Raw genomic sequence first — 22,245 nt, 5'->3', positions numbered from 1 at the left:
CCCACATGTCCCTTCCTGGTGAATGGCCAGGGATGGTAACTGAACATCTAGCTGGGTGCGGGTCACTGCTTTGTTGCTACTGCAGAGTTAGTGCGTGGGCATTTCTCAGATTCACAACAAAGAAAGAACAAAGACAAAGAAAGAGCAAATGTTTTGTCTTCCTTGGTGAGAAATGTACATTTTTGAGAGAGAATTTTATCCCTCGTTGCTTCCCTTGGTTTGTGTACCCCAGTGGCCTAATGGATAAGGCATTGGCCTTCTAAGCCAAGGATTGTGGGTTCAAATCCCATCTGGGGTGAAGTATCTGTAGTAAGTACAGGCCCAGCCTTAGCTTAGGCCTGAACCAAAGTAATGGTCAAAACTCTGCTAACAGAAAGCAAAGTGCATCTGTAAGCAAAAGGAATGCAGTGCTCTCAGAAGTTGGCAAGAAGAGGGTTGATGTTGAAAAAACCTGTCTACTTGGTGTGTTGAAACAGGAACATGGTAGCAGAACTCCTGACCCTGGAGCATTCCACAGATCAGAAAGAACAGGCTGACCCATCCCAATGACAGGGGCGAAAGGGTAATATGATGGATAGAGTTTTGTTCAAACCAGCATGTACAAGGTGAGAGGCGGCACCTGGCTATGTAGAAGGGCTGTACCTCAATAGGTCAGGAGTGATGAGTAAGCTGTTTCTACCTGTGTATAAGAATGTAATCGTGGGATGTGGTCTGGGTCCGGCTGAGGGGGCAGTAGAAAGTCCCGCCACTAACCGAGCCGAGTCCATTGACCGTGGGTGCATATTTGTAGTATGCCCTGACTTAGACTAAGAAATCTACAGGGAACTACTACTGTATCCAATACGGCAATAAACCTGGCCGACGTGCCTCTTGTAGCTTCCTTTTGCTTCCTCCCCAACATTTCCTAACCTTGCTGGGAAGCAAAACCCCTGCAGTGGACATGAATTGTGCAGGTGGGAGACGTTCTGACACAGCCCCTGGGCAGGGCCCAAGGTTTCAGCTGGTTACTCTGCAGTGCAGAGGGAGGAGGAGTTCGGCTTCCAGGGGGGAGAGGTGGCAGGTGTGAAGGGGAACCCGGGCAGGGCTTGTGGCTGAGGGAGGAGGGGAAAAGGGCAGTGGGGGGGTCGGCAGGGTCTGAGGGGACAAGGTGATCAGGGCACTGGGGAGGGGTGGGAGAGACAGGATCTGAGGGACCCACTGCAGGGCCCAGGACAGCTGGCAAGGGGCAGCCGGGGTTGAGGGAACTCCAAGCTGGGCTCAGAGCAGTGGGGGATGGGTGAGAGAGTCTGAAAGGGGAGGCCAGGCTGGTGGGGGAGGGGAGGGGAGAAAATCCCTGTTCAGTGGCCCTGCAGCTGCCTGTTGCTCATTTCCAAAAAGGCCCCTTGTGAGACTTTTTGCATCTGGCCGGCTAGCTCAGTTGGTCAGAGCCTGGTACTAATAACGCCAAGGTCGTGGGTTCAAGCCCCATGCTGGCCATGGGCAGGTCTTTTCTGCTTTCCTTCTTGTGGCTGCTCTGGGCAGGAGGCCCAAAGAGCTGAAGGAACCAGGCTGAGAGGCTGGCAGGGAGCAAGTGGGAGTCACCACCTGAGGCAGAGGGAAGGGCTGCAGAGTGGTCCTGGGGGAGGTGAGGATCCCCAGATTCCCAGCTCTGCAGCACACACCTCCCACAGGAAGGAGCAGCAGGAGCCCTCTGCCAAGGGCACCAGCCCCCTACAGCAGCTCCCTTGGCTTTCTCTGCTCCCCATCTCCCCACAAAGGACTTCTGGCCTCACAGGCTCCCTCCCTGGACACCTGCTACTGCAGCACCACAGGCCCAGGTAACTCACCAGTGGTGCCAGTCCCTGCCTGCCCTGCTCCTCTTCCTGCCTGAGTTCTGCTTCTTCACTCAGGTCCCCCAGCCGCTGCTCTGGTGGGCAGAGGGCTGGGGAAGGCAGAGGAAGGGCCCTTGGGGGTGGGGTGCAGAAGCACAAGGAGCAGGCCCTGGAGGAAGTCCATGATGAGCAGCTTTGCCCACGGGAGCTCAGGAGAGGGGCAGAGAGGTACAGGTGACAGGGTGGTTCTCTGCAGAGGTGGGGTTGGCTGACAGTCCTGGGGGAACGCACCCCCCCGGATGCTGTTTCCCTGCTGCCTCCATGTCTGGGCAGCCCCTGATGCTGTTCCATCTATGTGGTGCTGAGTGCCGCTCATCATGCCCCTGAGAGCCCGGAGAACATCGCTGTCCAGGGTCCACATGCACCTGGACTGGTGGCCCTGTGGGATGCCTGTGGCCTCCCCGAGTGGGACCTGACACTCCCTCCCTGAGCACTAGGGAGGCTGGTGTTCATGGCACCTACCTAGGGGTCCCTCCAGGAAGGCAGGCGAGGCACAGTCGGACCGGACCCAGCTGGATGGCCTGGATGGGAGATCAATGACGAGAGCCCCTTCACTTGAGCCCTTGTCATCGCTGTGGGGTCGAGTGGCTGTGCTGTCCGTGGTCGCCTGGTGCTGGCGAACGACCCCGGATGCTCCTCGCCCTCAGTCGCTGTGTCTGGCTCAGTGTCCCTGACGGATGTGTTGAGGAAGATGGTGGGAGGTCCAGCCTACTTCAGCCCCAAGAGGCAGTGGAGCTCTTTGTAGAAGGGGCAGCTTGTGGGGGCTGCCCCCGCCCTCCCGGCTGCGTCCCAGGCCCTGCAATACCCCTGCCGCGGTTCTTTTCACTTGACCGGACGTGGTCCAGTGTGCAGGTGGGGTGGCTGTGGCCAAGCAGCCCCTTTGCCAGCCGCTGAAAGGTGACCGCATTGCGGCAAAGGACCCCCCTTTGTTAGAGGACCTCCTCATCCTTCCACAGGGAGAGGAGGTCCGGGATCTTGGCTTCTGTCCAAGAGGGGGTTCGATGATTCAGGGCCTGGGCCGCCTCCTGGGAGAACTCCTCGCTGTCTTTGGAGGGCCCCTGGGGTGGGTGGGAGTCTGGCTGGCTGGCCATAGGTCTGGGTGGTGTGGGGGACTGGCTGTCGGTCGTGGTGGCTGGTGAGCTGGAGAGCAGTGTGGCCTCACTGCTGGCTCTACGCTCTCAGCTTCCTGCCTGAGGGTTTCTGGGAGCCTGCCTCCTCTCAAGTGTAGTCGGACACTAGAACCACAGAGCTCTATCTGTGTTGTGAGCGTCGCCGCCGCCTGCCAGCTGATCGCCGCCATGGAGGACTCCCCCTTTCAAATGAGCGGGCCGCAGAGTGTCTACACTTGCTCTCTTTCGAAATTGTCTTTCGAAGGAGGCCGCTCTTCCCATCCCAGGAATGGAGAACCGACTTCGAAAGAACGCGGGAGTTCTTTCCCAGTTACTTTCGAAAGGGCGCAGGGTGTGTGTGGACGCTCCGCAGGTTCTTTCGAAAGAGCTCGGTCTTCCAATTCTAATTTCGAATGTACTTGCGAATGTAGACACGACCTTAGGGGGCATCATGGAGCTAGAGCAGGCAGGGAACCTGTTTTATGCCCATTGTGCTGCTGAGTGGGAACTGTCTGAGATATTCACCTCCAGGCTGTTTGCACCACAAACATGTAGGATCCACAGCAACCCCCGGACAAGAGCTTAAGACCTTCTGCACACACTCCCAAGCCCCCCTCCAACACCTGTCCCAATGTGCAACGGGCTGCTCTATGGATTGTCTGCAAAGCCTCCACTCTGGCTGAGTCAGCTGAACCCCACCCACTCAGGCCCTCTGGGCCATGGTGCACACTGCAGCCTTAGGTTTCAGTCCCTGCCTGCCCACACTGTGTCTGGGGACAGGAGGTGGCTGGCTAATGTTGGTGGCCAGCAACAGCCTGCAGCTGTTAACTGTCTTTTATTCTGGGCAGGCAAGAAAAAACAACTTATTTCCAGCTACAGAGGAGGGTGAGGAGAAAAGAAAAGCTCTGCAAAGACACGGGCCAAGTCATTCCTCCAACCCACCCCATATGCTGTGGCCTGAAGCAGCTCCCGTCCCTTTCCTCCCACACAGATTACAAAAATTGCTGCTGGGCACATTCTGATGGGAACCCTGACAGAAATCTGGGGCGGGCGTGTGACCCTGCAGCCTGCGGTCTGCTGGATTGCTCGTGAGCCTGCTCAAACCTGAGTAATGTTAGCATGTGTCCCGCATGCAGCAAATGGAAATAAGGTCATGCAAGGGAAAGTGCTGCCTTGCATTGTGTAAGAGACCCCTTGTGGAGAATTCGACCTTGCGTCTTCCAACAGTGTAGGAACCTCCCCAGCTCTAGCAGGGCTGGGTACAGGCACCTGACTGATTCTCACTACCTCGACAACCGCACATCTACATCCTTAGCTGTGCAGAGTTTTGCCCTCCGCTTTGGTGCCAAAATTAACAAGCCATAAAACTCTGCAGGAAAATCCTGACCTCCAAGCACACGTTCTTCCAGCCTTTCATGCCCTTTCTCCATCCTGTACACACAGGACTACTGAGAGCAGTGCAATGTGGATCATGATTGCAGTGGCTCCTCACTCAAGGCACAGTGCCCATATCCTGGCAGAGAACTCCCCATGCAGAGATGGGCCAAGGATGGCTCAGCCCCAGTCCAGCCAGTCTTGGCACAGGGAAGAGCCACGGCAGAGCTGTTAATTCTACCCCTCCTAGGGTTGGACATACCACACTTTGAGACCATCCCCAGTTCAACTCAAGGGGGCCTGGTAAAATGGAATCCAAAGGAGAATCAATGTCACATTTCCACTTTCCCCTACCCACCCTGATCCTGCATAACCAAGAATTGCCTCAGCACGGCTGTCAGGTGTGTTCACCTGTCACAGCCCACTGGAAGCCTCTCACCATCAGTGGCTCGTCAAAGTGCAGCTACCTCTGCATCTCTGTGTCTTGCTGCCCTTCTTGAGAGATTGCAGCTCACACTATTGTTTTCTTTTCACAAGTGTTTTCTAGAAGCTGAGTGCTTGGGGGGCCATCCAGGAGAAATTCAAATGCAGCCCAGCTGATAAACAGAGCACCCGCAGCTGGCAGGGTGTGTTTTTACTGGTGGTGCCCACACGCACATGCCTTGGTGTACGTACAATTTATTCTGCACATGGAAAGATGAAATTAAAAGGAAGGCTTCTCTCAGACCCTTGTACACCTGTGGGAGGGTGGGTCATTTCTTAGAGGGCTCATTCCCTCCCCCACATTCTGCTATCTCTGCTCATGGCTTCTCACCCGCAGGCTGCTCTCAACATGCTCCCCAAGTGCCAGGCCTTAGGGCATGGTGGAGATGGGATCCTGAGTGTCGCTGTCCATCCTGGATGGGTGCAGACAGACATGGGGAGTTCCGGCTCCATCCAGGTAGGTGCCTCGCTGGGAGAGGCCAGTGGTAAGCAAGTGTTAGGAGCAGATGTTCATTGTTGGGGGTAATGGCTGTGCTGGAACCCATCCTACCCTCCACCTCCTCCCTGCACGGAGGGATCGTGTCCCACTCAGATGCCCTCAGGGATTCAGTGCTGTGCCCTGGGCTTCCAACCTCCTGCTGCCGCTTGCTTGGTTCCTCAAGCTGCTGGCATCCCAGAGTGAAGGTGAGCAGAGCTGATGCTGTGAGGAGCTGGAGAGGGGCAGCTGGTCGTCATGCGCACCAGCTCGCAGGTACTTCCATGGGGGTCATATCTGTGATCTCCATCCAGTGTCCTCATGTACCCCAAAACCCAACTCCCAGCCAGGACCCTGGACCCCTTCTACACCCCACTCCCTTCCCAGAGCCTAAACCCACTCCAGCACCCCAGCTCAGAGCCTGGACCCCCATCCTCACACCCACCCCAGTCCTGAGATCCTTCCACACCCAGAGCTCCCTTCCGGCAGCCCAAATCCCTAATGTCTGGCACCTCCCTAAAGCCCGAGCTCCCAGCCAGAGCCCTCACACTTCTGTACCCCAACCCTCTGTCCCAGCCCGGAGCCCATCCCCCACTCAGACCCCTTGGCCGCACTCCCACCACATGAATTGTGCTATGTGCACCCGGGTGAAGGGGAGGAGTCACACGTCAGCTGCGTGTTGCACCCCCTCACCTCGACACACATAAGAAAATTCATGCCACTCAGGTGTGGGACAATTCAAGGGAATGCCAGCTGGACCCTGCCTGTGGGCCTCTGGTGTCCTGAGTCAGTCCCAGGGCAGGCTCCCCCCTAACTCTGCTTCCCCCCCGCAGGCTCTACTGACGGCGGAGGCGAGTGTCCGAGGGATGCTGCACGTGCTCTCCACGCTCTGCGAGAAGGACAATGGGGCCTTTGGGAACTGGGAAGGGGAAGTTCTTCCCTGGTGAGACGCTCCCAGCCCTGCACCAGGAGCTCTGGGCCAGGCTGTTCCAGTGACCCTGCTGTCAGCTGTGCCTGTGTCCTCAATAAACCCACTGAGCTAACGCAGCAGCACTGCCTGAGCCGGGCCTGCTCTGTCCTGTCCTGGGAGACACTGGCTGCGCCTGGGTGGAGCTGCCATGTGACCATTGGTTCCTCCCCGCACAGCCAAGGCGCAGAGCTGGCCTGTGAAGGAGGAGCTTTGGGTGGGTGGCTGTCTGGGAGGGGGTGGCTGAGGGTGGCAGCCGGGGTGAGGAGGACACCCAGGACCTCACTGTTGCAGAGAAGAGGGCCCAGGGAGAGCCCACGTGCAATGATACCACCTTTCCTGGACTCATGCAGTGTGTTGAATTAGCTGTGCCGAGATTTCCCAGCCGACACTCCCTAACCTGGGCCGAGAAGCACCTGTCCCCAAGGCAGGCAGGGGTCACTGGGATAGGGTGGCCAGGAACCTCTCCATACACTGGATCTCTCTCTCTCTTCATGTGTCTGTAAGACAGGAGGATACTCTGGGTACAGCTGAGAGAGCCAAACCAGGGCAAATTGCTTCAAACTGGGTGTAGAGGTTGGGTCAGGCATGTGCACCCCCTCTGGGGTGGAGCAGGCCACAAGACCTCTCCAAACCAAGGCACCGCCTGGTTCTGGGCAGACAGCAGTCTCCATGGGCCCCAGTCCCATTTAACAGGGCTGCAGGTGGGCAGTCAAGGTAGAAGCCCCAGCCCTAGGCCAGTCCATTAGTCAGACTCAGCCTCTACACACCCAGTCTGTGTAGAAGCCCTGGGCCTGGGGCAGGGCTGGGCAGCCTTTAATCAGCCTCAGCAGCTTGTTCGCAGGGCGGGGCAGTCCAAACAATATAAGAGCCCTGGGCCAGGGGCAGGGCGGAGCGGTTCAAACAGTTTGCCAGTGGGTTTTCCCTGAGGCAGGGTACAGCCCCAAGCACACCACCAAGGCACTCTGGGTTGGGAGAGGCAAAGGAGATGGGGAGGGGGCACAGGCACACCAGCTCTGGTCAGTGGGGATCCCCCAAAACACATCGACATGGGCTCTGATGGGGCGTTCCCCCGGCTGCTTCCTACCTCCACCTCCCTTGTCTCAAGGTCCCACTCCGTGTTATCTGGGAGGCTGGGCAGTTCTATGTCTTCTGGGTAAGTCGCCGCCATCAGGTCTGGAAAGTCGGGCATGCCTACGTCATTGGGCTAGTGCAGTGACAGCAGAGCTGTAGGCTCAGGCCGGTCCTGGACCCCTGGGTCGGTCTGGGATGCACAGGTAGCTGGCAGCCAGCAGATCAGAACCTTCCCTGGAGTGATTTCATAGAGGGGCAGAGAGCTCAGGTCAGTCCAGGACCTCTGAGTAGCAGGTAAGCAGAAGGGTCATCTCCACCTCTGGGGTCATGTCAAAGCAGCAGGTGGGCCCTTCTGGCCAATCTGCCACCTGGGTGTATGGTCTTTGTCTCCTGATTCCAGGACCTCAGCCAGGCTCCTCTGCTTGGCGTAGAGGCGACCCTTTTAGTGAGCCCTGGGTCCTGCCATGAGCATGTCCTGTCTCCTGTGTCAGTCTCTGTCGGGCTGGGCACAGGTGTTCTGGGCTCACCCACTGAGGTATCCAGCAGGCGTCCCCTTCTTCTGGGGATGGGGGTGCAACACCCCTTTGCTACACAGGGCTGCTTAGAGCCCAGCACTGGGTGTTCTCCCCACATGGCACCAGATCAGTCACAAAGAGCACATCTGTTGACAGCCTGGCCAGCAAGAAGTCACACAAGCAGGTTTCTTGCACACCCCAACTTCCTTTGTGCCACAGCCCATATCCTCCTTACACAGACGTAAACCAACCTCACCAAATCCACCCAGGTTCTTCCAGTTTCAAAGGACCTGCCACAGCCCCAGGTCAAGGTACCCAGAAGATCTTACCCAGAAGAGCCCACTGGGCCAATCCTTTTGCATTTATTAATAAGAAGAAAGACGAGGTGGAGGGTAAATTGCCAAAACAATCAAATTGCAGACCCCAGTCACAAAGTTTTTGACGCAGACTTGCAGCAGAAGTGGGGCAGGCTGGTATCTTCAAAGTCTCTACAGCTGGCAGAGAACCATTTTCATCCCTTTACCACTGGGTTATGAGCACAGCACACTTCTGCTACGCCACACCACTCAGCTGTGAAGGCTTTACCCAGCATACAGTCTGGTGGGTATCCTGCACTGTGACTGGCAGAGGGCGAGTGTTCTGCTGGCGAGTGGCTTTGCAGCCATGTGGTGGTCCTGTGGCTGTTAACTGGAAAGATGGTGATTCAAGCGCACCCAGGAATGGTGCTGTTAAGAGTCTGCTACTGACTACCTTTGTGTGAGTTTCTTTATTACTGGAAGCAGCCTTCCCTCTCAGCTTCTTACCCAAAAGAGCAGACTGTGCCAATACTGTATAATCTAAATTCAAAAGCTTTCTTCAGAAATAAGAAAGGGAGAAAATGTTGACAGTCAAATGGTGAGAGCCATCAAATTACCTACCCTAATTGCAAAAAATTTGTTGCAGGCTTGTAGAGCAGCAGAGTAAACTGCCAGCTGGCTGATACAAGACTCTTACCACCACCTCCTCCTCTCTGAGCGTGGCTCAGAAGGCCTTTTGGACTCACTTCTTAGCAGAGAGGTTCCACAAGAGAGGAGTTGAAATGAAGACCAAAGTGGAGATACCCACCTGCATTCTGGGGGCTCTTGGTCCCACAGGGGAGTGCACCAGGCTGAATAAATAAGTTTCCCAAACTTGGCCAGAAAAATCACATGAATATCTGAGAGGTGTCAGGCAAAAGGAGTAGCATTGTCCTCTTCAGTGGTGTAACATCAAACAGTCCACACCTTCCTCCCCCCATTCAATGCCAGGGCAGGGAGGAAAAGGTTTCTGCAGAACTATCCAGAATAACAGCTTCTGTACTGCATCCATCCAGTGGTCTGGCCATTGGGGGAGGGCAGCAGCCCACGAGCCTCAACCTCTGCAGCCCTCATCCCTTCCTTTGTCAGCCAACAGAGAACCAAGGCCACATCCGTGTTCCCTCGGACATTGCCCATCCTCGGGCTGGTGGAATTTCCTTTGGGGCGGAAAGAATTTTTTATGGGTAACACCAATGCTGGGGTCATGTGTAGATTTGCCTCCTGGGTACAAATAAACATCCTTGCCATAAATACATATATGGAACAGCTCATAGGTAGGGAAGACAATCAGATTTAAGCAGCTGATAACTGACAAGGAGCAATGCTTCTGATGATCATTTCATATGACGTCATTCTAAAAAGAATATTAACGCCCCATTTCAGAACCTCTGTTTAATCACCCATTCTACCAGCTCCAGCTGTTAAACACACCCAGATGGGACACTCTGAAAATGGCTTGAGAAATAAATCACAGACATGGCTATTCAGTAAAAGCTTAAAAATATGCCCCAGTGGAAACCCCTCCTCCCACAGACCACTAACTCTCCACTGCAGCTGCTCTCAGAAATGAAGCATCTGCCAAAGCACCTCATGCTACAGACCCCTGCAGTTCACAGAGTCACCCGTTCCATGTACCTCACCTGCCCAGGGAGCTTAATCAAGCTGAGTCCAGGGAGGGGACACACCCGCCAGAACCTGTGCAGAGGACACCAGGCACTACAAAGCCACAGGAACCTCCCTGTCCAGAGCAGCCAGGCCACTAAGTCAAGATGCCCCAAGGGCTCACCTAGAGCTGGAAACTGTCATTTTGGCATTATTAGCAGCACTGTCTGAACAGCTCAGCCAGCCGGCTGGTAGGAACGGGTCTTACAAGTGTCGTCTTAGGAAAGGAGCCAGGGAGCTGCAGGGACATAGGGACTCAACAGTGAGGGGGCTGGGGCACAAAGTGTGCCCACAGCCAGGGGAATTAGCTCAAGTGGTAGAGCGCTTGCTTCGCATGCAAGAGGTAGTGGGATCGATACCCACATTCTCCAGTGACTCCTTCCTTTCCCCCACTTTTCTTCCAAGGCAATGTGAGAGCAGTGCCTCCTTCCTCCTCCTTCTCGGTTACCCCCCAGAAAGCTCTCGATGTACAGGGGGGATCTGTAGCTCTCTGTGCTGAGCTGTGTGCAAGGGCTCAAGAGAGCACTTTGAGCATCTCCTCTCCCACCTGGTGGGAAGAGACACACGTTTGATGCGGAGGCTGGATATGAAAGAGGAGGCCGTGGCCATGGACTGCCTCGGCTGAGAGAAAGTGGTGATGCACAAGTGAGCCATTTACCTCATGCGGAGATACCCCTGCAGCAGGTAGGAACGAGTTGCAGGTGTGTCATTTGGTGTTCAGGCTGAGTGCTGCATACGCAGAGGTTCTGGAGTTGGGGTGACAGCTGTGGGGTCTGCTCCTGTGGGCTCTGTGTCTGTGGGTAGGAGAGCAGACAGGGCAGCTGCTGCTCCAAGGCCATGTACTGTGGGTGAGCTGGGAGCAGCTGAGCTCAGGAGCAGGCAGCAGACTGGGGTCCCTGCGTTGGAAGCACATTGCAGCAGGTGGTGATGCTGTGACCCCTCTGGCAGGGAACATGGGCCTTGTTAGTGTCGTTCTCAGGGCAGTGGGGGTGGGGGATAGGCAGGGTCTGAGGCAACACCCGACAGGGGCCTAGGACAGCGGGTGAGGGGCAGCAGGGTCTGAGGGAATTTCTAGCCAGGGCTCAGGGCAGTGGGGAATGGGAGACACAGACTGGGGCGGGGGGGGAGGGGAGCCAGGTTGGGGCTCAGGATGGTGGGGGGAGGGGGTTTGGGAATGCCCAGGTGGGATGCTGAGCTGCGGGGGAGGGACAGCGATCTCACTGCAGGGGTAATACTGTCCTTGCAACTGCCAGTTGCTCCTTTCTGAAAGCACCTCGGAGAAGCCTGGTCCTCTGTGGGTTGGCTGGCTTGTTTGGTTAACACTCAGCCCTTTCCTACCTCCGAGACAGCTTCATGGTGCTGGTCTGTTCCCCTTTGCTTAACCGCTCGAGACAGCAAGGTCCAAAGCTCAAAGAAAGGCGTTGAGTGGCTTGTGGGGCCTCCACCTATGGTCTGAAGCAATGCAATAACTACTCAGCAACAGACTTGAATCTAGGACTCCTGGAGCTCCGTACAGGAGCCAGGAGCACTGAGGGGTCAGCAGCTCTGTAACAAATCCCTTTCAGCATCATGGAAACCAGGAGAATGCACATTGTGGGTCATATCTCACATCCACATGACCCAATGTCCTATCTGCCGAGACTGGCAAACACCAGGTGCCCCAAAAGCCCCACAGCCAGGTACCACTGGGAGTTGAACCAAGGGTCTCATTTTTACAAGGCAGCTGTTTTAAGAAGCTAAGCCGTGGCGCCTGCCTCTGGGTAAGGTTTGCTGTCTGTCCGGACCTGACTCCTGCCAGCCCCACCTGAGCCTGCTTAGCTCAGCTGGAATTTAGATTCTGTCAAGCAGGGAAGCCTGTGGAGTTTAACTCCCAAGCGGGGGTTGATTCTTTGGACAGGTCTGGGCTAGAAAATTAGGTGGTGTCACTCCATGACACAAGGGTATAAAAACCATTGTACTGGGGAGGCTGTGGTCAGTACTGGCAGTGCCCGAGAAATGAGGAAACAGTGACATCTGAAACGTTAAGTAATCATAGCACATGCCCCCGGTTAACCTGTGTTTTAAACAGAAATATGTAAGGACAAGGAGGCTGGGGTCCAGCAGCTTTCTAACCCAAATGGGCTCCTCTTTTTACAGGGGGCTATCGGGTAGGAAGAAGAAGGGGACACTGGAGAAGGTTAGCTTCTCATCTGACCCTGTCTTGGAAAAGAAATGCAAGTGCTTTTAAAGAATGTGGGTATTGATCCTGCTTCTTCAAGCACGTAAAGCAAGCGCTCTACCATTTGAGCAAATTCCTCTGCGAAAGGAATACTTTCTAATCCATCAATCTCATTGCAGAGGCCACAAAATCCCCATGACTGCTCATGGCTCTTGCTAAGGGACCTAAAGGCTTTGTCTGCACAGCAGCTTTACTCCTGAATAAGCGATTGCAGACGAGGTATTCCACAGTAACTGATTCCAATATAGCTCAGTAACACACAACATGGATTTGGAAACACTGCTCTGCTATTTCGACATTCAGCATCTATAAACAAAGGAGCCTGTTCCGAAGCCCCTGCTTCAAAAGAGCGATTTGAACGAGCTAGAATCATGATGCAAAGAGATGCCCAGCCAAGGCTCTGCTCGCTCTCTCTTTCTCTCTCTCCTTTGAACTCCTGGCCTTAGGCAGGAATAGTGTCTTCTTGTCCTCAGCTCCAGAGAGGAGTAATTCATATTTCTATCACCCTCAGAGTGTGTCTACACTAGCTGGCAATGTCAAAGAAACAGGCAAAATGTTAAAATAGCGGGTTGTGTCTACGTGTTGTGATTCTATGCACCATCAGCTATTTCGACGTTGAAATGGAAGTGAGGTGGCGAGACATCGAAATCACTATTCTCATCCAAAGATGGGAATCGCGCCCTACTTCAATGTTGAACGTCAAAGTCGGGCGTGTGTAGACGATCCACATCCTGTTACTTCGAAATAGCAGGGTCCTCCATGGCAGCAATCAGCTGAGGGTTTGAGATGTGCTGTCCAGCCCCTGTGCAGCTCTATGATTACTGCGCGCAGCAGCCCTTAAAGCACCACGGACCCAGATTTCCTGTGGCAGAAAGCTGAGAGCATGCAGGCAGCAGCACACGCACATGCTAGCCCTGCAAGCCCTCCACCGACCTCGACCCAACCACCCAGCACCATGGCATTGAGCCAGCCCCCTGAGTGCCCCCAGGCTGCCCCCCCTGAGGGGACCCAGGGACCCCCAGCAGCCAAACGGGGGACAAAAAGAGGTGGGACACCTCCTGGTTGGAGGTCGAGCTCTGAGACCTGTTGGGGCTCTGGGGTGAGGAGGACGTGCTCCATGTGATGGGGAGCGTGGAGCGGAAAGCAGAAGCATTCACCTGACTGGCCGAGGGCCTGGCCACCTGGAGTCACCCTGTCCGCTTGCCGGATCATGTCCATAGCAAGGTGAAGCAGTTGTAGAAGGGTTATGCCTGGACCCGGGACTTGGCCAGCCAGTCTGGGGCTGCCCCCACCGCTTACCCCTGTTACAGGGAGCTCAGGGCCATCCTGGGCCCCAAGACACCTGCTCCCCCCAGGATACATTGGAAACAGCAGCAGAGGAATCCCAGCAGGTCTTGGAGCTGGAGTCCATCCCAGAAGCCAGCCCAGCACCCCAGGGCCCACCCAAGGACCCAGCCCTAAGGACGGCAGAGGAGGGGTCCAGCAACAAGGCAGGGGGAATCCTCATAGACCTCCATTCCCGGAGCACCAGCCGGGCGTCCACCCACCTGTCTCCTGTGCTCAAGCCCTTGTGCACCCCCACTCCTGCACCGTCAGACTGAGGTGACATCGAAGCACCAGGCTGATGGGGAAGGGGCAGATATCGCCTCTCCTCGGGGTGAAGGACACTGAAAGACTTGGCCTGAGGGCACTTTCGAGCTGGGCTCCCAATGCCACTTCTATCTACACAGCTCCACACTGCCTGCAGGTGAGTGACTGTCGTGTGGCGGGTCCAAAGGGCAGCTGGTCCCTGTAAGAGGAGTCTGGGACCGGGCTGTAGGTGGGATCTCCTGGAAAAGCCAAGAGCCCAAGGGAGGCCATTGATTGGCTGCCAAGCCCCTGGCCCTGCTCAAAGTTTTCACACAGGGAAAGCTGGGAAGTCAGCCCCACCCCCAGGGGATTTGCACTGGGCTGGTAATAAACCAAAGGGGTTGTGTGGAGCATCACAAGTGGGACTGAAGGGCAGAAGGAGACAGAAAGGCAAAATCTTATTCTTCTAGTTACACTGCATCAAACACTCACCCTGAAAAGCTCCAGCTGGGGCAGCGCAGCCCATCCCCCACTCCGTGAGAGACAGGAGATAACTCTGCCCCACAGCTGGGCCCTCCTCGCCCCACCCCTGGGGTGTGACCAGGGAGAAAGGAGGGTGTGGGGAGCACAGAGTGAAAGTGAGGGGGGGGAGTCAGGCTGAGGGAGCAAAGGAGGGGCAGGACTCCAGGCTGTGCTGGTGGGACCCTGGCACTGGGGCAGGTGGGGAGAGAGGAGGGTAGATTGGTGGAGTCCGACCCACACACGGCAGAGGGGACAGTAAGTGAAAGGGGCCTTTTTGTTCCCTCATCCTCACTGTCCTCTCGGCGGCAACTCCAGCTTCCGTCGGGCACAATGTCTGTGCTGGGCATTGGGAAGGGGTTGCTGTGGGCATCCATCACAGTGTTTCAGCTGCATGAAAGTCCATCACTTGATAAATTAGGTTGGCAACCTTCAAAGTGCTGCAGGGCGGCTTTTTGGTTGAAGACACAGACTAACACAGATACCTCTATGTCAGGAACCACATTACAAACAAGGGGGGCACCATGGCTTAGCTGGCTAAAGCACCTGTCTAGTAAACAGGAGATCCTGGGTTCAACTCCCAGTGGTGCCTTATGGAAAGCCTTTGACAACATTTTCCCACATGTGTCTGGGCAACTGAAGAGCCCTCCCCTGGCAATCCCAGCCATTGCTGGGGAAGGTGAAGGCTGATGGTAGAGGAGCACTGGAAACATCCAGGTACAGAGCAGAGCTCAGGAAAACACAGCTGTAACTGGTGTGGGGAAGGTGGTGCCTCTGCCTGCAAGAACAGAATCTGATTCTTCCAGCTCTTGGGCTGTCTGTGCACAGAGGGTGACAGTGCAGCCTCTCCAGGTGGGGCAGGGCAGGAGAGGGAGAGTTACTCTCTTCTCACATCCCTTTGTTTGACACTGACAAACTCCAAACAAGTTAGGAGAAAAGTCCCAGAGAGGCTCTGTGGCTCCCCTGCCCATGGACCTCCCAGGTAAGTGGAGATTTGGAAAGCAGCACCCAGTGGTGACTGGACAAATCTTTCTGGCTGCCTCTCACCTGCTTTGCAGCACCTCTGGGCTGTGCTGGAGAGTTCAGAGAGCTGCAGGAGGCGGCTGCCGTCATTCTGGAGGAAGAAGTAACAGACTCTGACAGGTGGACAGCTGAGGTGGCTGCAGAGAGGGCCTGGGGAACATGGGAACTGAGGTGGCTGCAGAGTGGGTGTGGGCAGCATGGGAGGAACCCCAAAGCCCTTTGTCTGTTACTAAGGCAGGGAGGTGATGCCCTTGATTCTTGTTATTCACCAACAGGTCTATGCAGCCAAGGGCTCAGCATTAGGTTCTGGGCCACTGAGCACTGGGGAATCCCATTCACAGTGTGTGTTGCCTCCTGGCCCTCTCCTGCCCCAGACCTGCCTCTGCAGAGACACCCCCCACACTAGTGAGCGACAGTGTTGGCCTGTGCTTGGAGTCTGCCCAGCTCAGGAGCTGGGGGGCAGCAGGCTCAGCTGTGCTAGAAGTAGCATCACACAATAGGACTGGAACTCAACAAAGCTCAGCAGGATGGTGCCTATAAAGGCTCAGTGAGGATGGGATTCAAGCCCTGCAGAACACAATGGATTAGCCGTCCATCCCCTTCACCACTCGGCACCTCACCCAACGTGCCTGGAACTTTTTCAATTCTCCCAACTTCAACCCTGCCAGGAACCTTTCTGCCACTCACTGGCTGGCCGGGGACACGGGAAGGGCAGGTTTGGCCCAACAGGGCTATGATCACTCATGTCCCCTGCAGAGCTGCTTCCTGGGGTGAGCAGGGGACTGTGGTGCCCTGCCCTGGGAGCAGCACAGCTCAGCCCATGTGTCCCTGCTGGGTGGGTCCAGAGCAGGGCCATGGGCAGGGTCTGCAGCCTTTGCGTCTCCTCCTGTCATGCTCTGCTCCTTTCCAGCTGCTCTGTTAGCACAGCAGCTCCAGCTGGATTGGCCCCTTCTCTGCCAGGTCAGTCTGTGAGGGGCCGATGGGAGGCAGGTTCAGGAGCAGGCTGTGGCTGGGTCTGGCTGGGACTGAACATGTGGGATCAGGCAGGGGCACTTGCCTGGCACAGCTTCTTTTGGCTGAGGGGCAAAGATACCTCTGTGATTCCCAGCCAGTGACATCAGTGAGGGAAAAGCCTTCAAGTACATGCTGGGACAGAGTTTCTGTGCACTAGCAGCAGGGCATCTGCTGGGCTCTCCTGCTGTACAACAGGGTCTGGTTCAACTTCTTGTCACATGGGTGCTGGGCTTATCTGTAAGAGAGGTTTTTGGAGAAAGAGATGAGCCCTTCTGGGCATAAGAGTGAGCCCCACAAACAGAGGCATTCATGCTTCTGCTTGGTTTTGAACCAGGGACCTTTTACATGTTAGGCAAATGTGACGACCACTACACTACAGAAGCGCTACTTTTTCATCTCTTGTCCTCCCCTAAATTGCATCCTCAAGCCACTGCTTGCCCTGCCACGTGTGGATGGGGGACCTTATAGAAATTGAGGGAAGTATTTTACTGGCTCAGCTGCTCAAGGAGAGGGAAGCAACTGCATTCACAACTGGGACTTTCAATATCAGCTCTTCCAGAATTGAGGTCCTGACCTGTTATGCAAATAGGACATGGAATATTTAAGTCTGCACCTCATTTGCATTTCCTATCGGTCACATTTCCACGCCACTTCCAAAAGGGCTGGGCACTGTAGCCACAGCCTTGCTGTGTAGCTGCTCCACGGGACTTTTTGAAAGAGCTGTGGCTTTTTTGAAATAAAACTCTCTAGTGCAGACATAGCCATGGGGAAAAAAGTAGTAAAGCAGAGCCAGGCTGCAGCCAAAACAATTGCAACAGCTTATAACAAAGACATGTGTGTGTTCATAACAGAACACAACAATTCGTTTAACAACTACAGAACAAACAAATGTTCAAACACCAGTTTTACTCTGAATTTGTGTTATTCACTTACACAAGGACAAGGGTTTGAGTGCTCTGCCACTTGAACTAACACCTCTACCTAGGAGCAACTCTTAACCCACTCACCTTGTTCCTGAACCCCTCATGGGTCTTTCTCTGCCCTCTGAATCATTTCTGAAAGGGCCACTTCCAAGGCATTTTTCAGGTGGGCTGGCTAGCTTAGCTGTTTGGTTGCTTGTTGTAACAACAACAAGTTGGTGGGTTTAAGTTTACTTGGTATACTTGGTAGACTAAGAGTTCTATGTTCTTACTTAGCTCACAGCTGTAAGTGGGGAAGAGAAGCTGGTGGGAAAATCCATTTCAAAGTTTTGTGTAAGTGTAGACACGGCCCATCAGAGCTCCCATCAACCCCCTATTTAGCAAATATTTGCATGGAAGAATTCCAGCCCTGAGTTCTGCAAGCCGGCAGTTCCCACTTTGTCCAAAACTTTTTAGCTAATGACAAAGCACCTCCAAATGTTAGGTGAGGGTGATTCTTTATGAAAACCAGCTGTGCTGGAGAACACCAGTTTGGTGTTGAAAAAGACGTGCTACTGTGGTCTGCCTGAGCAATTCATCAAACATTACAGATAGCTTGGACTGAGAGTTCCCCTTTTCACCACTGCCCAAGTGGTCTATGATTCCAAACTCAAGGTTCTGTCTGTCCCTTATTTCGGTATTCTAGTCTCCAAAGGGGGGTGTGGGTTCAAATCCCACTACTAACATCAGTTCTATTCTCTGCATGCTCAGCTGGCCTCGTTTCAATGTCTCTGCTAACATTGCGCCAGCCCTTGCTATGGGTTTCTGTTAGACAAGTGGTACAACTGAGGTATAATTCAGACAGGAACTTCATGGGAAAGTGATGTAGAAACTCCCACTCCTGCACTGCAGCCGCACAGTCATGTAGCCAGCACCTGTACCAGTCACCTATTTTCTGCTCTGAGAACTACAAGAATGCCAGGTTTGTAATACGCCAAAGGAGATTTTGCCCCTGTGGGTCACTTCCCCACCTTGCGGCTGTGCCCTAAGATAGCTGTTTGGTCTCAGCCTGTGGCCAGAACAATGCCATGAGAGAGGGAGGGAGCCACACACCTGTCTGTGGTGCTTGTGGTGCCCTCATGTGAGAATGGGCCAGCCCTCCCCTTGTGGCCTTGTGGGACAAGGGAAACAGAAGGGCCCACTCCTCGGGACCTTCCAGCACTGCCACCAGCCTCCCCAGCGCAGCTGTCACAGGCCACAGTGGACATCTTGAGTACCGGTTCTGTTCAATATCTTTGTCAATGATTTAGATATTGACATAGGAAGTTCGCTTCTTAAGTTTGCAGATGATACCAAGCTGGGAGCGTTGCAACTGCTTTTGAGGAGAGGATCATAATTCAAAATGATCTAGCACACCTGGACAGAGGCATTTGGAATTCTTTTGGTGATGCCAACAGTGACACCCAGCAACCCCCCACCCTCCAGGCTGACCCCTGCACAGCCCCCTGGGCATCGTAGAGCCTATTTGTCCATTGCAGCCAGGAGAACAAGCAAAGGTGAGCTAAAAGGTACAGCAGGACTTGAACCCCTCATGGGAGCATTAGGAGACTCCCAATAACCAGTTCATCTCACCAGCCTCGGTGGAAAGGAGCCATGGGCAGCTGCAGAGAGTTTGTGGTCTCTGGAATGAGCTGTGCGGGTCAGGACATTTGCTTATTCTGAGGGTCATGCGCTCCAGGGGTAGAACATTTACTAGTGCTAGTGGCTGAGTGCCCAGGGCTGGGGCTGGGAAGTGGCCATGTCAGTGTCTCACTCAGGTCAACGCTGGAAGGGAGTTTGGCCCATGAAAACAGCCCGGGGCAGGGAGGTGTTTCCCTGGACTCTCCGGCATTTCAGTGGGTCTGGCTGCTTTGGGGCCGGGACACTGACCTGTCCTGCCACAGTCGTTACCCCAAAGGGGCTTGGGGTTTCCAGTCTCAGACACAGCACACAAAGCCGCCCTCAGCAGCACTGCAAGAGCCACCCCACAGTGTGGCAGCCGCCATGTGCGGTTTGACATGAAAGCCCAGAGCTGCTCCTTTCCCACAAGGACAGGAGTGTCCCAGGGGGGCCTGGAGCACTGGCCTGTCACCAGCATGTGAACCTTCAGAACATCCATTGTGGGTCAGAACAAAGGTCCCTCCAGCCCCATGTCCTGTCAGGGCCAACACCAGGGGCTGCAGAAGGTAGCAGCCTGGCACCCCTGGGAGCTGAACCCAGCAGCTCCTGTGTGCTCCTTTCAGCTGTGGAGCAGGAGAAATGTCCCAAAGAGGCTTTTCCACAGCTGCTGAGAAGCACAGAAGAACTCAGGACTTGCCCAGGGTGGCACAGTGGAATGGAGACCTGCCCCAGGCCCTGTGGCTGGATCTATTGCTGTCAGGGGCAGAGAAACATTCCTTCCCCCGGGCAAGTATCTGCTCTTTTCCCAGATGTGCACTGCCCAGCCCAGGAGCTGGGAGAGACCAGAGCACTGCATCAAGCCTTGGGGAACCAGCCCTTCACTCAGAGGCAGCTGCACCTGTGCCTGACCTCAGCTGAGTCAGGGCTGCCCCTTCCTTGCCAGGGAACTACACCCCTGGCTGTGTTTGGGCCCTACTTAGCCCCACACAGCAGCCCTGAAGGGGGCAGAGGTGAGTGAAGCTGACACTTCAGTCAGGCTTGGCACTTTCAGGGCAAATGAAATCATCCAATCCCCCAGCTCTGGCAGCCAGAGCTCAGCTCAGCCTCACAGAGGTGTCCTGTGCTTGGAGTCTGCCCAACACAGGAGCTGGGAGGCAGCAAACTCAGGTGTGCTGGAAGTTGCAAACAATGGGGCTGGAAATCAACAAAGAAAGATGCAGTGAGGATGGGATTTGAACCCCTGCAGGCAGAGCACAAGGGATTAGCAATCAATTACCTTCACTACCTCATCTTCATGTGCTGCAAGTTTTTCATCCTTCCCAAAGTCAATCCTGCCAGGAACCTTTCTGCACCTCGCTGGTTGGCCAGGGACACAGGATGGGCAGATTTGGCCCAACAGTTCTACTCTCACTCCTGTCCCCTGCAGTGCGGCTTCCTGGGGTGAGCAGGGCCCCAAACACAGCTGGGGTGCAGTGCCCCAGCCAGACATGGGGACGAGGTGTGGGAAGCCCTGGTTCAGCTGCAGCCACTGACATGGGCAGCTGCCTGTGAGAGAAGGGCCTGTCCCCAAGGCTGGCTCAGGGGCTCTGGTCTCTCCCAGCAGCTGGGATGAGCTGGGCTGTGCACAGCTGGGAAAGGGGCAGACACTTGCTTCTGGGGTTGAATGTCAAACTCCCCTCTCTCTGACACTGAGAGCAATAGATCAGTCTGCAGCACCAGCCACAGGGCCTGAGGCAGGTGTCCGTGTGACTGTCCCGCCCGGGAGCCCCTGGGGTCCTGTAACCAGACACAATCCCCCTGCTCTACTCCATCTTGCCCCTTTTAGGTGCCTCTGAGCACAAAGGAACAGCACAGTCTTGGAGCGTTTGAAAGCACAGACGCGCCTATCTGAAGCCCAGCCTTTTGATCAAAATGGCAAATGAAATTTAATGTGGGTAAGTGTAAGGTAATGCATGTTGGAAAAAATAACCCAAATTACACGTACTACATGATGGGGTCAAATTTAGCTACGACAGATCAGGAAAGGATCTTGGAGTTATAGTGGATAGTTCTCTGAAGACATCCACGCAGTGTGCAGCGGCAGTTAGTAAAGCAAATAGGATGTTAGGAATTATTAAAAAAGGGATCGATAATAAGACAAAAGATATCAGACTTCCCCTATATAAAACTATGGTACGGCCACATCTCGAGTACCGGTTCTGTTCAATATCTTCGTCAATGATTTAGATATTGACATAGGAAGTTCGCTTCTTAAGTTTGCAGATGATACCAAGCTGGGAGGGTTGCAACTGCTTTTGAGGAGAGGATCGTAATTCAAAATGATCTGGATAAATTGGAGAAATGCTCTGAGGGAAACAGGATGAAGTTAATGAGGACAAATGCAAAGTGCCCCACTTGGGAAGGAACAAGCAGTTTCACACACACAGAATGGGGAGAGACTGTCTTGGAACGACTACAGCAGAAAGGGATCTAGCAGTCCCAGTGGACCACAAGCTAAATATGAGTCAACAGCGTGCTGCTGTTCCAAAAAAAGCAAACCTGACTGTGGGACGCGTTCACAGCTGTGTTGTGAACAAGACAGAGAAGTCATTATCCCGCTCTACTCTGCTCTGGTTAGGCCTCAGCTGGAGTATTGTGTCCGGTTCTGGGCAATTTACTTCAAGAAAGATGTGGAGAAATTAGAGAGGTCCAGAAAAGAGCGACAAGAATGATTAGAGGGTTACAGAATGTGACCTATGAAGACAGGCTGAAAGAATGGGGCTTGTTTAGTTTGGAAAAGAGAAGACTGAGGGGGAATTTGATAGCGGTTTTCAGATATCTAAAAGGATGTCATAAGGAGGAGGGAGAAAACTTGTTCTTTTTGGCCTCTGAGGATAGAACAAGAGGCAATGGACTTAAACTGCAGGAAGGAAGGTTTAGGTTGGACATTAGGAAAAAGATCCCAACTGTCAGGGTGGTCAAACAGTGTAATAAATTGCCAAGGGATGTTGTGGAATCTCCATCTCTGGAGATATTTAAGAACAGGTTAGAGAAATGTCTATCAGGGATGGTGTAGACAGTATTTGGCCCTGCCATGAGCGCAGCAGCCTGGACTCGCTGGCCTCTCGAGGTCCCTTCCAGTCAAAGTATTTGATGATTCAGAGTCAGCCAGGTGAAAAAGCAATGCTCCAGGTGAGGTTTGAACTCACAGCCTCAGCATGTCTAGGGCAGTACTGCTCTATAAGTACTGCGCGCTAACCCATTACGCCACTGGAGCTCTGTTTTTAGAGGGGACCCAGGTGACTTAGGGGTCAGGTCATATTTCAGCAGCAGAACCTGTTTCGACAAGTCACAGCCCCTCACCTCCATCGCATCCATGTTGCCAAATGCCGCTATGGCCTTGGGACCCACTGGGGGAGTCACAGAGCAGAACCTGTCTGGGGGACCAGTGTGAGGCAGATCACAAACCCTCTCCAAGGCTGTGACATGGCATCAGGATC

The 22,245-nt window shown here is 54.4% G+C and overlaps 6 non-coding genes across 6 annotated transcripts; 4 read left to right on the top strand and 2 right to left on the bottom strand.

Annotated features, from left to right (window-relative positions):
* Nucleotides 1-225: 225 nt before the first annotated feature.
* Nucleotides 226-298, top strand: TRNAR-UCU (transfer RNA arginine (anticodon UCU)). Its single transcript has one exon. It is a non-coding gene; the product is annotated as a tRNA-Arg (tRNA).
* Nucleotides 299-1,402: 1,104 nt separating this feature from the next.
* On the top strand, nt 1,403-1,476 carry TRNAI-AAU (transfer RNA isoleucine (anticodon AAU)). The gene has a single exon. It is a non-coding gene; the product is annotated as a tRNA-Ile (tRNA).
* An 8,687-nt stretch (nt 1,477-10,163) lies between these two features.
* On the top strand, nt 10,164-10,236 carry TRNAA-CGC (transfer RNA alanine (anticodon CGC)). Its single transcript has one exon. It is a non-coding gene; the product is annotated as a tRNA-Ala (tRNA).
* A 4,453-nt stretch (nt 10,237-14,689) lies between these two features.
* TRNAT-AGU (transfer RNA threonine (anticodon AGU)) lies at nt 14,690-14,763 on the top strand. Its single transcript has one exon. It is a non-coding gene; the product is annotated as a tRNA-Thr (tRNA).
* A 1,755-nt stretch (nt 14,764-16,518) lies between these two features.
* TRNAV-AAC (transfer RNA valine (anticodon AAC)) lies at nt 16,519-16,591 on the bottom strand. Its single transcript has one exon. It is a non-coding gene; the product is annotated as a tRNA-Val (tRNA).
* Nucleotides 16,592-21,929: 5,338 nt separating this feature from the next.
* TRNAI-UAU (transfer RNA isoleucine (anticodon UAU)) lies at nt 21,930-22,022 on the bottom strand. Its single transcript is given in 2 exon segments — nt 21,930-21,965; nt 21,985-22,022. It is a non-coding gene; the product is annotated as a tRNA-Ile (tRNA).
* Between the last annotated feature and the right edge of the window lie 223 nt (nt 22,023-22,245).

This window comes from Carettochelys insculpta, chromosome 33 (assembly GCF_033958435.1).
Source record: "Carettochelys insculpta isolate YL-2023 chromosome 33, ASM3395843v1, whole genome shotgun sequence".
Lineage (NCBI taxonomy): Eukaryota > Metazoa > Chordata > Testudines > Carettochelyidae > Carettochelys > Carettochelys insculpta.
This window is presented reverse-complemented; position numbering and strand designations above follow the sequence as displayed.